The sequence below is a fragment of the Protopterus annectens genome, chromosome 2.part1, assembly GCF_019279795.1.
Source record: "Protopterus annectens isolate FY-2018-M chromosome 2.part1, PAN1.0, whole genome shotgun sequence".
In the NCBI taxonomy this organism is placed as follows: domain Eukaryota; kingdom Metazoa; phylum Chordata; order Ceratodontiformes; family Protopteridae; genus Protopterus; species Protopterus annectens.
This window is the reverse complement of record NC_056729.1, coordinates 204,877-217,365: the sequence shown is the minus strand read 5'-3', so window position 1 is coordinate 217,365 and position 12,489 is coordinate 204,877.

Sequence of the window (12,489 nt, the reverse complement as noted above, 5' to 3'; positions counted from 1 at the left end):
GTTACAGCACAGACATCGATGTTCTCCATACTGAGAAGGGCCTCGAGTGCATGCATTTTGAGATTTAGACTTCTGGCATTGAGCAGCATTACCCTCAGTTTCTTCCCTTTTTGTTTTCTAGGGTGGTAGGTTTAGAATTTGAGCCTTGCCTAAAAAGGCACTATGGGGTGGCAAGAGCCTTAGCCAATATCCGGAATCCCAGGGTGACAGGTGCAAGCCGTCCCTTGAGCAGCGTGGCTTGTCAAGCATGTCATCCCAGGCAGACAGACACTGGATCCCCTTTGAATGACACCAGACATTAAGCCAATTGTTAAAGCTGATCATCTTGTCTCTATATTGTGGCATCATTCTTGGTGAAGGAAGGATACTGCTCAGGGTTAGGGTCATACCTGCCTGGGCTACATAATCAGAGAGCTCCTCTATGTCTCTTTTCATGTAGTCCAGGGAGGTACGTCTCAGGCCGCTCACACCAGCATGGACAATGACTGTGTCATATTTGTACTTGCCATGGAGTGACCCGAGTGCTTGTGTTATGTGGCGGATTCTAGCGCCCGATAGGCAGCTTACTGTGACCCTCTCCTTGTTCAGCCTGGTGAGTGGGACGTCAGTGTGTCTGACTATGGAGTCACCTATGACAAGTATGTTTGGTGTTGTATTTGGCCTTAAGGGCTGTGACTGCTTTGCACATTGCTTTTGTGGTTTATGTGTTGCTTGTGGGGTGTCTTGAGGTAGCAGTTGTTTGGGTGTCTGCTTTGGAGGCCTCTGCTGTTTAGGTAAATTTTACTCAGAGCCTCCGAGTATGTCTTTGTGTGTTTATGTGTTTGATTCAGTGGAGTGGTAGCATTATGTGAGGCTGGTTTTGTGGTGTGTGTAGTTGCCTTCTACTCCTGTCTGGTCTTGCCAGTCCTGAGTTGAGAGAGCTCAGCCTCCAGTTTGGCTAAATAGCTGCATCTCTCAAGTATTTGTGTTATGTGGGAGGAGGAGAGGGTTGTCTGTGTACATGAGGCAGTTATAACATTGCCTCAAGATTCCCAGATTCACCAGCTGGACCGGAGAGAAGATTGACAACTGACCTTTGGACATGCTAGAATAATATTGGGAATTCCTTAATTGAAAACAAGGGCCAGTGGGGAGTGAGGGTGTAGTGCTTTTAATTTTTAGTGCTGACTTATATAATTGCTTTAGTGAGCAAGTGCCAGGTAACTTGAGTGCAATGTGTTACAAGTAACTAAATGCAAAAACGACAAACAGTAACTTTCTTTCAAGTGAAACAAGGAAATAAGTACAGTAAGCAATGCAGATATCACTAGTGATCCACAGAAGCGATGGTTCCATGTAACTGTTCTATTTTATTTATGATACTGTGAATGTTTAGGTTTAGTATGAGTATATCAGTGGATTTGTGTTTAAATGGGAGATTGGGGTCAGGCGTGGTATGGGTGTTGTTTGTTGGGCAGCTGCAATGCTGGTGATGGTTTTAAAGTAGAATATAGTTAGGAAGTGGTATTTGAGGCTAAGGTGTTTTTTAGATTGTGAGGTATAATGGATAGGAGAGGTGAGTTGTAAGATTAAAGTGTAATAGTTAATTAGTTGTGTGTTTGCAGGTATGGAGTGATTGTGTGTGGTGTATGGTAGGGTGGGTGATTTGATACAGCACACGATGTTAAGTGGGTGCTGATAAGTGGAGGGATTGTTTGTGGTGTATGGTGGGGTGGGTGATTATACAGTACATGGTGTTAAGTGGGTGGTGATAAGTGGAGGGATTGTTTGTGGTGTATGGTAGGGTGGGTGATTTGATACAGTGCATGGTGTTAAGTGGGTGGTGATAAGTGGAGGGATTGTTTGTGGTGTATGGTAGGGTGGGTGATTTGATACAGTGCATGGTGTTAAGTGGGTGGTGATAAGTGGAGGGATTGTTTGTGGTGTATGGTGGGGTGGGTGATTTGATACAGTGCATGGTGTTAAGTGGGTGGTGACAAGTGGTAATGATGGAGATAAAGTAAAGACAGATGGATAGAGGAGGCCAGAGTAATGGGATGATATGGTTGTGGGAGAGTGGTGTTGGTAACATGGTAATTGAGTTCTCTGTGTTAGAGGGCTGTGGATGGCTGTAGAAGGAGAGGAGTTATATGAAGTTTTGTGGTTAGAATAGAGGGTGTTTTGGCTTTGATGGAATGAGAGTGTGATTTAATTTTAATTACATGCAGTATAAACAAAATCTTTTAAGTTATACAATAGCAACGTCAGGCAGAATACAATTAAAATAAATATTTCAATGTCAAAATAGATAAGATAGTAAATGCATACATTAGTAGGGTTTCTTATACTATTGATATTCTATTCAGATACAGTTAAATAACTAACTAACTTATACAACATATAAAACAGATGTTGTTGCCCTTCGGTTTATTTCTTACTTGTGCGGGCAAGAATCCTGTTTGTTGCTTTTGTGCAGCATATAAGAAGTGCAGCACACCTAGGGTACACTTCCACCAGAGATTAGCATCACTGCTGTCCACTAACTGATGGCAGCTGTGAAAAATCTATCAGACCGGCCCACTTGGGTCACCGGAGAAAAAACAGTCTCTGGGGACAAAAGAGTCTTTATGACCAGTGCTAGAATTCAGCAAAGTCCCTTCCCAGTCTGTCATTCTTAAAACTGCTAAATCCACCAAACTAGCATTCTCTTAAAGCAAACACACTTCTCTGCTTCCTGGCCTCTTCCTGCTTCATTATGTAGATTCACACCATCCGCTGCTCTCTCTGTGCAGAGGACTCTGTTTCTGAAATGATCTTCAGCAGCCATAGCAATCCACCGCGACTTTGCCTTACTTCAACCACCCAGTACAAGAGATGCTGTTTAAGGCAAAGCCCTCCCTAAGTCCCTCCTCCACCACCACTTTTCCAGGAATGAAGCCTAACACACCATACAATAGGGCCTAAAATACTTCAGGATTAACACTGGCAAAGAGTAGTCAGATCTGCCAAGTCCTCAAAGTTCACAGTCCAAGAAATAGCTGTGCAGGATATATACCTTACTAATAGTGAGTCCTAGGCATGGCATACTAGGCGGCCATGTAGGTCACCACTATATCAGCACTGACATCTAAGCCTCAACACCGACAGTTGCAGCTATTCAGCCCAGCAATGGAAGAAACTCCAACATTACAACAAAATAATGATGTAATACCTTCAAGTAAGTTCTTCATGATGCATCGGATATGCCTCTTTCTGTGGTATCAGTGGGGGTCTACTTCATAATGTTGAAATCCCAGAAGATCAAAGATGACATTGTATAGATGAAATCAGTGAATATCCACTTCAGCAAAAGACCAGATCAATGAATATCTTCCCACAGTAAGCAACCACTAACACCAAACATCAGAAAAATGAGACTGCACCATCCCCAACCCACCCAGGTGAGGGGGGTGCACCCCTACACCCCCCTAACTAAATATACCAACACTGAGATTATACTATAGTTGGGAAAAGGGCAAAGTTCACCTTGTTGGCCAACAGGTTACTTTCTCTGGGAATACATTCGCCGATTGGGTCCTTTGTTGAAATGAGTTTTCACTAATTTCATCTCAACGATGTTGCCTTCGATCTTCTGGGATTTCGATAGTTTCAGGTAGACCCATCAATGGCTGATGTTCATCTCTCTGAGATCTGACCTTGACATGTGTTTAAGTATGGCAAGATATAAATGCTGACTATGTCAGTGAATGCTTACAGGCATTATTTATTTCCCAAGAAATAATGATCTATAGTGCACAAATTCATACAAACATTTACATATAAATGTAATTCTAACGTGTGCCATGTTGCAGAATCATTACAAAGTTTGAGTGGGCCTGTGTTACAATACTTTTGTGTGTTTTTGAGTTAAAAATTTCATGTTATAGTAGTCTTTGTTGTTCTTCCTTCTGAGCACACCCAGTATAATGATGTAATAGCTGAGCACCTTTTAGCATAATGCACATAAAGTAATTGATGTTCTGGGAGACCTCTTGTCAGGTACTCTTCTTTGTCAAATTGAAATATAACTAGCCTATGGAAGGATGGCTTTGCCAGCATCCATACAGTGGAGTTATTGACCAATGGGGAGAGGAGAGCATCATTTGTCATAGGTCAGTGTACCATTGCTGTATGTACAATGTAAATCTTTAAAAAGTCTCTTAGTAATACATGTTGATGTTTTACCAGGGTGTGATTTATGTTACTGCAGGGTCATACAGGTCTTACTAGTGTTTTAACAAGGGTCTCTTCAGGTCCAAATATTAGTTACAGTATACTGCATTCAACATATGGACGTTGACACACTTATTTTAAGTCAACATTTATGGTGTAGCAATTGCACCAGGTAGGACACTCACCATACGTTCATAGGTAAGTGCTATCTACCATAATATAAATGCATCACACTCAAATAATTTTAACCTGACATTCACTACATTTGCCCAGTAGCTGATATATTAACAACATAATGATGTCATGGAATTTTGTTTTGCCTAAGTCTTTTCTGCGCTATCTATCCAGTTATGTCACACACATAAATACATTCAATGCATATTGATATACATCATGTTACTCAGAGAAACACATCCTATTTGTCAGATGGCTGACTGAATTTGTTTAAGTGGTATGTTGATTTATGGGCCTATTCTGCTCAATGGAGTTATTGACCTGAGTGCAGAGCATAGCAACATTTGTCAGAGACCAGAGTATAGTTGGTGTATGTGCAATGCAAATCTTCAGAAGGTCACATAGTAATACATATTAGTTTTTTACCTGAGTGTGATGTGTGTTACTGCAGTGTCATACAGGCCTTACTAATGTTTTTAACAGAGCTTACTTCAGGCCTAAATATTAGTTACAGTACACTGCAGTCACATGTGCACTTTGATGCACTTATTTAAGTCAGTATGTATAGTGTGGTACTTGCAACAGGAAGGACACACATCATATCACTGATTGCAGTTAACACAAATGCATCACACTCAAAGAATTGTTACCTGACATTTACTACATTTGCCCAGTAGCTGATGTATTAACAGCATAATGATGGCATGGAATTTTATTTTGGCCAAGTCTTGCTTGGGGTCAATATCTATTTGTGTTATACACATAAATGCATCCAATACATATTGCTACACATCATTACATTCAGAGACACACACAACCTATTCATCAGGGGACTTACTACACTCGAGTTGCTCCTTGATTTATGGGCATTATCACATATAGGCACATATTTCCATTAGCCTCATTTTACATTTTTGCTAGTCATTTCTGCAAAGTTAGGAAATTGTTAATATGTCTATCAGATCATCATTCTGTTTATAACCTGGTAAACATGATACATCTTTTGTGTATGAGTCCTTCTGTATTTTGTTACAGAGAAACAGCATGTGTGTACAGTCACAAACTTACAATTCACAACATGCAGTTTGCTGAACAAGTTACCTTTTTTAATCTCTTAATTACTATTATTGGAATGATTGTCCATGATTCTTCTCCATATTTCTACATTGTCACAAGTGTGTACACTGATACTGATATAACCAACAGCAATATTGTTTCCATCATACACATAAACCAATGAAAGAGCGAACAATTCTTTAATCTATATATTTTATGCAATCAATCATGTGAATGTCATTAATGACCTTAGATTAGACGCACAATATGCATTACAATGGCAAAGTGCTTTTATGCACCTGTCACACAGGTGTAGCTAGGCATTTTCAATATAATCATGCGAATAACACAAATATTATTGAACATGCCAATGTATTGTGGCAAACATACATTTAGGTTTTATAACTTTATATACTAATGATTTTATTTTACATTAATATACAACACATAATTAGCTAATATTTGTTTAACTTTACAGTACCTTTGTGTAGTTAAACGTGACAAATGTCCCTCTCTGAAGTACATAAGACAGCAGTTATAGTGTTCATTTATTTTGTCATATGATAGGTGTGGAATACAGCATACTGATGGTTATAACAAATAACTTTCTGAATACACATCTGATGTGGAATAACTGCTGAAAAAGCAATCTTTTTTTTATCTGTATACATAATGCTGTTCATGTAGGGATGTGCATAAATAAAAATGAAATGTTGATGGAGGATATAAGAGGGACACAAAGCTACAGTGTAATACAGGGGAGAAAATGTCATATTTGTTTTTAAAGTGCCATGTTCAGATAACAGCTGTCCATGCTTGACTTACAATGCCATGTCTGACCCAGCTCTGTTAGAAATGCTACATCTAAAGAAATCCCAATCCCTCCACACCACACAGTCCAGAGACCTCAACCTCATTACACAATCAACAGAACATGCTGGAGGGACAGGTTCATAACCCAGAGACTGCCCCTGCTATGAAATAGACTTCTCATACATGTCAAGCAGAGCACCTCACTGGCCTCTTTGGGAAATAGAAAATTCACCCCAGTAATTACTCCAGTGGCTTTACTCAACAGAGGCACTGGGAACTAAGGTCGAGTGGCATGCTGCCAAGTTACTTCTATGGGCTAGGCTTATAAAGGCTCCAGTGCCATTAGCCTAGTACACACCTATGAACCTATGAACACTTTCATTGTTTAGCTTTCCCTGTCTATAATTATGTAATTCAAGTTGCCCATGCCTTGTGTTGTGCAGTCTGCACATACTCCCTTACTGTGTTTGAGTGGATATACAACCTGTTGTTTATATTGCGTGCTTGAGCCTCACTGCACCTGTTCCTGACCACTAAGATGTGTTCTGGCCATGAAAAGGTGCTGCTGAATGTGTAGCCCTGCTTATTGTCTTGCATATTCAATGAGCACCACTACACATCACACTAACATAAACATGTTATGTAGGCTTAGCACAATAATGAATCTCCAGGAAAGTTTCTTTCCTAGGTTTCAGAACGCTAATGTGATATACCTCTTAGTGTTTCCTTTCCCCATTTAGTTTCATCTAATTTGATTCACTTATTTTTTTTCTACAATTTCAAGAGGTGGTTACTGCTTTGCAAGGGACTTGTTTTCAGACATGGGTGCTAATAGAACATATTTACAAGTCTGAATTCCCTCTTTTGTGTCTCCTGTGTTCTCCCTATATAGTAACTGTAAGCATTAGCATTCTTAACTGCAGGTTTGTAAAAAAGTATTGTGTTATTCTCATAAATGGGTTTTTCCTCCTTCCCATTTTGTTTTCCTATATCTAAAAAACTTCGGTGGATGACTTCCATGCAGCAGTTCAAATTATGTAAATCTAGTTGACATGTGGAGTACCTGTATTACTGTACAGGTAAGATATGGGAGAAGCTGGCCTAAGTTTCTCCTATCAACCTCTACAGCCTTTCATAACATTTAAAGTTTATTAAATAGTTTAACTAGAACACTTGTTTAAGGAAGGTATACAGGTGTTCATAGCTATTTCACTTAAACGTGACAACATTTCTTTCTTTCATTCTTTCTTTCTTTATTCATGTATGTGCATTTGTGAAATGGCTCAAGGACACTTTCTGGCACAGCATTCACCTAAAGGTAGATAAAACTGAAGGAAATACACTAACTGAAATATAATCAGTGAGAGTGGGACAGATAATGTGAAGACATACATACTAAGTTAAACAATGAATTAATAGTTAACAATTTAGCCTAACATGGACATTTGGCAGCATAAAAAATCACAAAATTAAAGTTATATGCATATTTACAGGATATGCCAGTGCTAGAGTGACATATGTAATACATAAAGCAGATAATTAACTTACGGAGTTACTGCAAAGCTGTATACACCTTCACATTAGATGCTGTGGTACCATTAACAGTGGTCTGAGTAGGTCACTGAGTGATACATGGTGTTGTGCAACAGTGCATTTGTTGCAGAAGCAGTATTGTCTGGTTAAATTGTGACTACAAATTGTAAAAATGATTAATGCAACAGCTAAGCAGCAATAGGTACTAGAAGTTCAGTAAACTTACTAGTAGCATCAACATTACATGGAATCATCAGCCTGAGTTGCTGAAGCAACAGCATTTGCTAAGCTTGGCAACATGAGATTTGAATAACTTTTTGAAGGGTTTCACATTGTCATTATACTTAATGTCCTCTGAAATATGATTCTTGTAAGCTAGAGATATTTTGACAAATGCTGTTTAAGACATTACTAATTTAAAAGTAGTCCTGGCTAGCTGCAGCCCATAAGTGCTATAGATAGAGTAGGCCTTTTTCTCTAAAAAGTTTTCTTTTTAAGAGCTGTCCAAAAACTGTGATTAGTTTGTAAGTTAGTGTGTTAAATAAAAGGTATGCTATTCCTTAAAGTAGAAGATAATTAGAATTTGATATGGTTGTATATTGATGCGACCTGTACATACCTCTCAACCTGGAAATATCAAAAATCTGGACAATAGCCCATGAAAAATAGATACAAATCTGTACACTGATTAACATAAAATTTGCATACATTATGAAACCCCCAACCACTCCAATGGAATTGTCGGATACCAACTTTCAAATGCAAACTGAAGAACAGAAAACCAAAATACAGCCCCGTCACAGTACAGTAATCCATCTACATACTGTGGGAGTAAAACTCACAGCCTTCTACATCAAACGTAAGTATACTACCTGTTATGCTACTAAGAATCCAAACAGATTTAGCATAAACAGCCTTAAACGTCTCTTCCCCTGAAGAGCTTTGCAGCATAAGAAATCTGGAAAAAGCCAACATTTATTAGGGGGAGAAGACAAAAGTCCAAAACCAGGAAGTGGGGCACATTTTAAACATCGCTTGTATAATGTTAGAAAATTGCGAGAATAAAATAACATTGCTTGTGTAATCTTAGACAATTGCTAGAATAAAATGTTTTGGTGTTACCATGAGTTTCCTGAAAGATAGGAAGACAAACTTAAATGGCTACAATTATTTAGTAAATTCAGTAACAAATTTTAAGAGAAACACACACCAAAGTATGAGGCAAACATTCCAGATACTCTTTGAAACTTTGGACAGTGGTGGTATGGGTAGAGGATTCAGGCTGTTGTCACCTGTACGCAAGGTACAGGGTTTGAGCCTAGGTAACCTTACACACACACACACACACACACACACACACACACACACACACACACACACACACACACACACACACACACACCAGACTTTGAAAATAGTTTGAATGAACCTGTCTTGCACGCACTGAACCTGGCACAACGGACTTTGAATGAATATCATTGAATTAGAACTGAACACAGCACAACGGAAGAATAATAAATGCCAGCAGAGCAGCACTGAATTAAAAAAGAATAATAATGTCGACATCCTACAGAAGGGCCTGGCTGAGACAGATGCCTGGTGTCAGAGCCATGGCCTCAAGCTCAATGCCAAAAAGTGCAGTGTCATCCCCTTTGGTAAAAGCTCTGTACCCATGAACTACCACATAGGCAGCAATCTACTTAACACTGAAGGCGTGATAAAAGACCTTGGGACCCAGGTGGACAGTAGTCTCTCCTTTGATAGTCATATCACCACAGCAGTCAGGAAGTCCTTCTACGTGTCACACCTCATCATAAAAGGGTTCTCATCCAGGAAAAATAGGTCATTGTTCCCCTCTACTCGACACTCATTAGACCCATTATAGAGTACAACACCCCTTTTGGAATGTACCTCACAAGACATCTGCAGCAGCTGGAAAAGCCACAGAAGTACTTCACAAAGAGGATTACTGGCCTCAAACAAATGCCCTACACTGACTGCCTCAAAAAACTCCAGCTTTACTCCATAGCATATCGCCTACTCTGAGGTGATCTCTGCCTAACATATAAAGCTATGTCAAATCCTGAGCTGTTGGACATGCTACACCTAAAGAAATCCCAATCCTTCCAAGCTACACACTCTAGGGACCTAAACCTTGTCACCACAATAAACAAGACATGCTGGAGGGATAGATTCCTGTCCCAGAGACCTCCCATACTCTGGAACAGGCTACCCATCTATGTCAAACAAAGTTCTTCATTAGCACTCTTCAAGAAAAATCTTGATGAGTGGATGGGAAGGATCCATATTAGATCAGCGAACGCTTAAAAAAGCGAACACTGATTGATCGACCTTATGTAAGCGAAAGCTTACAATCTCGAACTGGCAGATCAGCGATTTTTTTCGTAGGGAACTAAATCGCTGATCCAAAACACATGCACACAACACACACACCAAACAAACAGAAATCCACACGCATACACCTAAAAATCTGACACCTAACCCTACACGAAACTATGCACACACCACTAACTATCCACTTACCTTAACCCAAACCCTAACCCTAAGGTCCGTCACTATCGCACACTCACCTCACCCGCTCCCTAACCTTAACTCACCTAAATCCGCCCTAACCCTCATGTCCACACAATCGCACACATACCTAACCCGAGCCCTAACCCTAACTCACCTAACCCACCCTAACACTCACATCCACACAATCGCACACTTACCTGAATCTGACCCGTAACTTTCCACCACAGCACTGAAAATACCAAAGCAACAGAAACGGACAACCAAATTCTTTCCCTAGGAAAAAATATGAGTTTCTGTTGCTTCGATATTTGTAACTTTTGCTAAAATAAGGTCGATCAATCAGCGTTCGCTTGTTTAAGTGTTCGCTGATCTAATATAGAACCGATGGGAAATAGGAAATACACCCCGTGGATCACTTCTGTGTCTCTGCTCGACAGTGGCACAGGAAAATAACTTTCTTGGGTGGCGTAAGCCAGGGAACCTTGTTGGCTAGGCTTACATAGGCCCTTGGGCCGATAGCCTAGTACCTACCTATGAACCTATGAATCTATGCAACAGTAGCAGGTGAGAAGTTTAGGTTTGTGAGTTTCTGCAGAACAAGAGGGTGAGAGATGGTGTCAAATGCTATAGAGAGGTCTAAGAAAAGACAGAAGATGAGTTTGTTGTCATCTCTAGCTAGGGAAATAGAGTTAAGGAAAGACAAGAGGGCAGTAGTAGTACTATGTTTAGGTCAAAATCCGTGTTGAATGGGTGTGAGCAGATTTTCTTGGAGTAAGTAGTGCATGACTTGTTTATGGATGCATTTTTCAAGAATCTTAGAGAGAGGTGACAGTATAGTGATAGATCTGAAATTGTTGATGTCTGAGGAGTTACCTCCTTTGTGTATAGGCAAGGTGTAGAATTGTTTACAAATGGAAGGAACTATAGATTCAGTGATGGAGTGGATGATTAAGATAGAGACTGGGAGAGCAAGAGCATCAGCTGCTAACTGTAGGAAAAAGGAGGAAATATTGTCTGTTGATGCTGAACACGGTTTTAATTTGGAGAGTAGAGATTTGATGTAGCTGGTTGATAGTGGTTTCAGGGAGAAATTATTTGTGGAATTTATTTTGGGAACCAATTCTGAGTAGTTTGAGGTATTTTTATGGGGGGGGGGGTTAGGGTTAAGTAGCTTAGATGTTGAGTCAATGAAATAGGTGTTAAAGATGGAGGCTGTTTCATACTGAGTCTTATCAGGGCATGGGTTGGGGGAACTAGAACTACCAGGATGTAAGATTTAATTTAATGATTTGCAGAATTTGTTGGGATTGGATTTCAAGGCTGATGGTGGATTAGAGTAGAAGTTTTTCTTCTCTGTATGAATGTGTCTTTTGGCCAGGTTTCTAAGTTCTCCATATTTCTGGTAGTCAGATTGGAGCTTTGTTTTTGTCCAGGTTTTCCATTCTTTGTCACTGTTTTTTAGTAAGATGCAGGTGGCATTAGACGGCCATGGGGATATGATGGACTTTATATGGACAGTTCGGAGGGGAGCAAGTGAGTTAAGAATGCTAAGAAAGGTAGGAGACTGATTATAAACTCTGTCGGCATCAATTCTGGTGTATAGTTTATATGTAGCTGGAAGGCAAGTTATTGGCCTATAATTTTTAGGGTATCATGCAGGTTCACTCTTAAGTAGGAACATTGTTTTTCCTGTTGTTAGCCAGGTTGGTGTCTTTTCAGGGTGTGCATAAACAGTACTTATTCATGGATAAATCTTCATGCAAAGATGTTAATACTTTTGACCAGAAGTTAGGTACTGCATCTGGGCCTGGTGTTTTCTAATTAGAGGCTTTTCTTAACTTTGTTTCAATGTCTCTGGCTGTTACTTCCTCCCATTTCATATCCTGTACCTTTGAACTTCTTATACCTTCTTTTACTTCTTCTTTCTATTTAGCATCTTTGCTATGCTCCACAGGATCTTCATAAATACTTCTACAAAATGTATCTATTTCTTCTTTTTTGGGTGGTTTTCAATTCCTTTTACCTTATTTTGCAATTCTCTATAATACTTTTTGGGGTCATCAATAAATTGCTTATTTTTATACTTTTCCTTTATATTTATCTGTGTATCTTCAAAGTTTTTCCACCTGCGGAGTATTTTTAGTTTATTATTTGCGATAGTGCATGACAGCTCCTGATGCATTATAA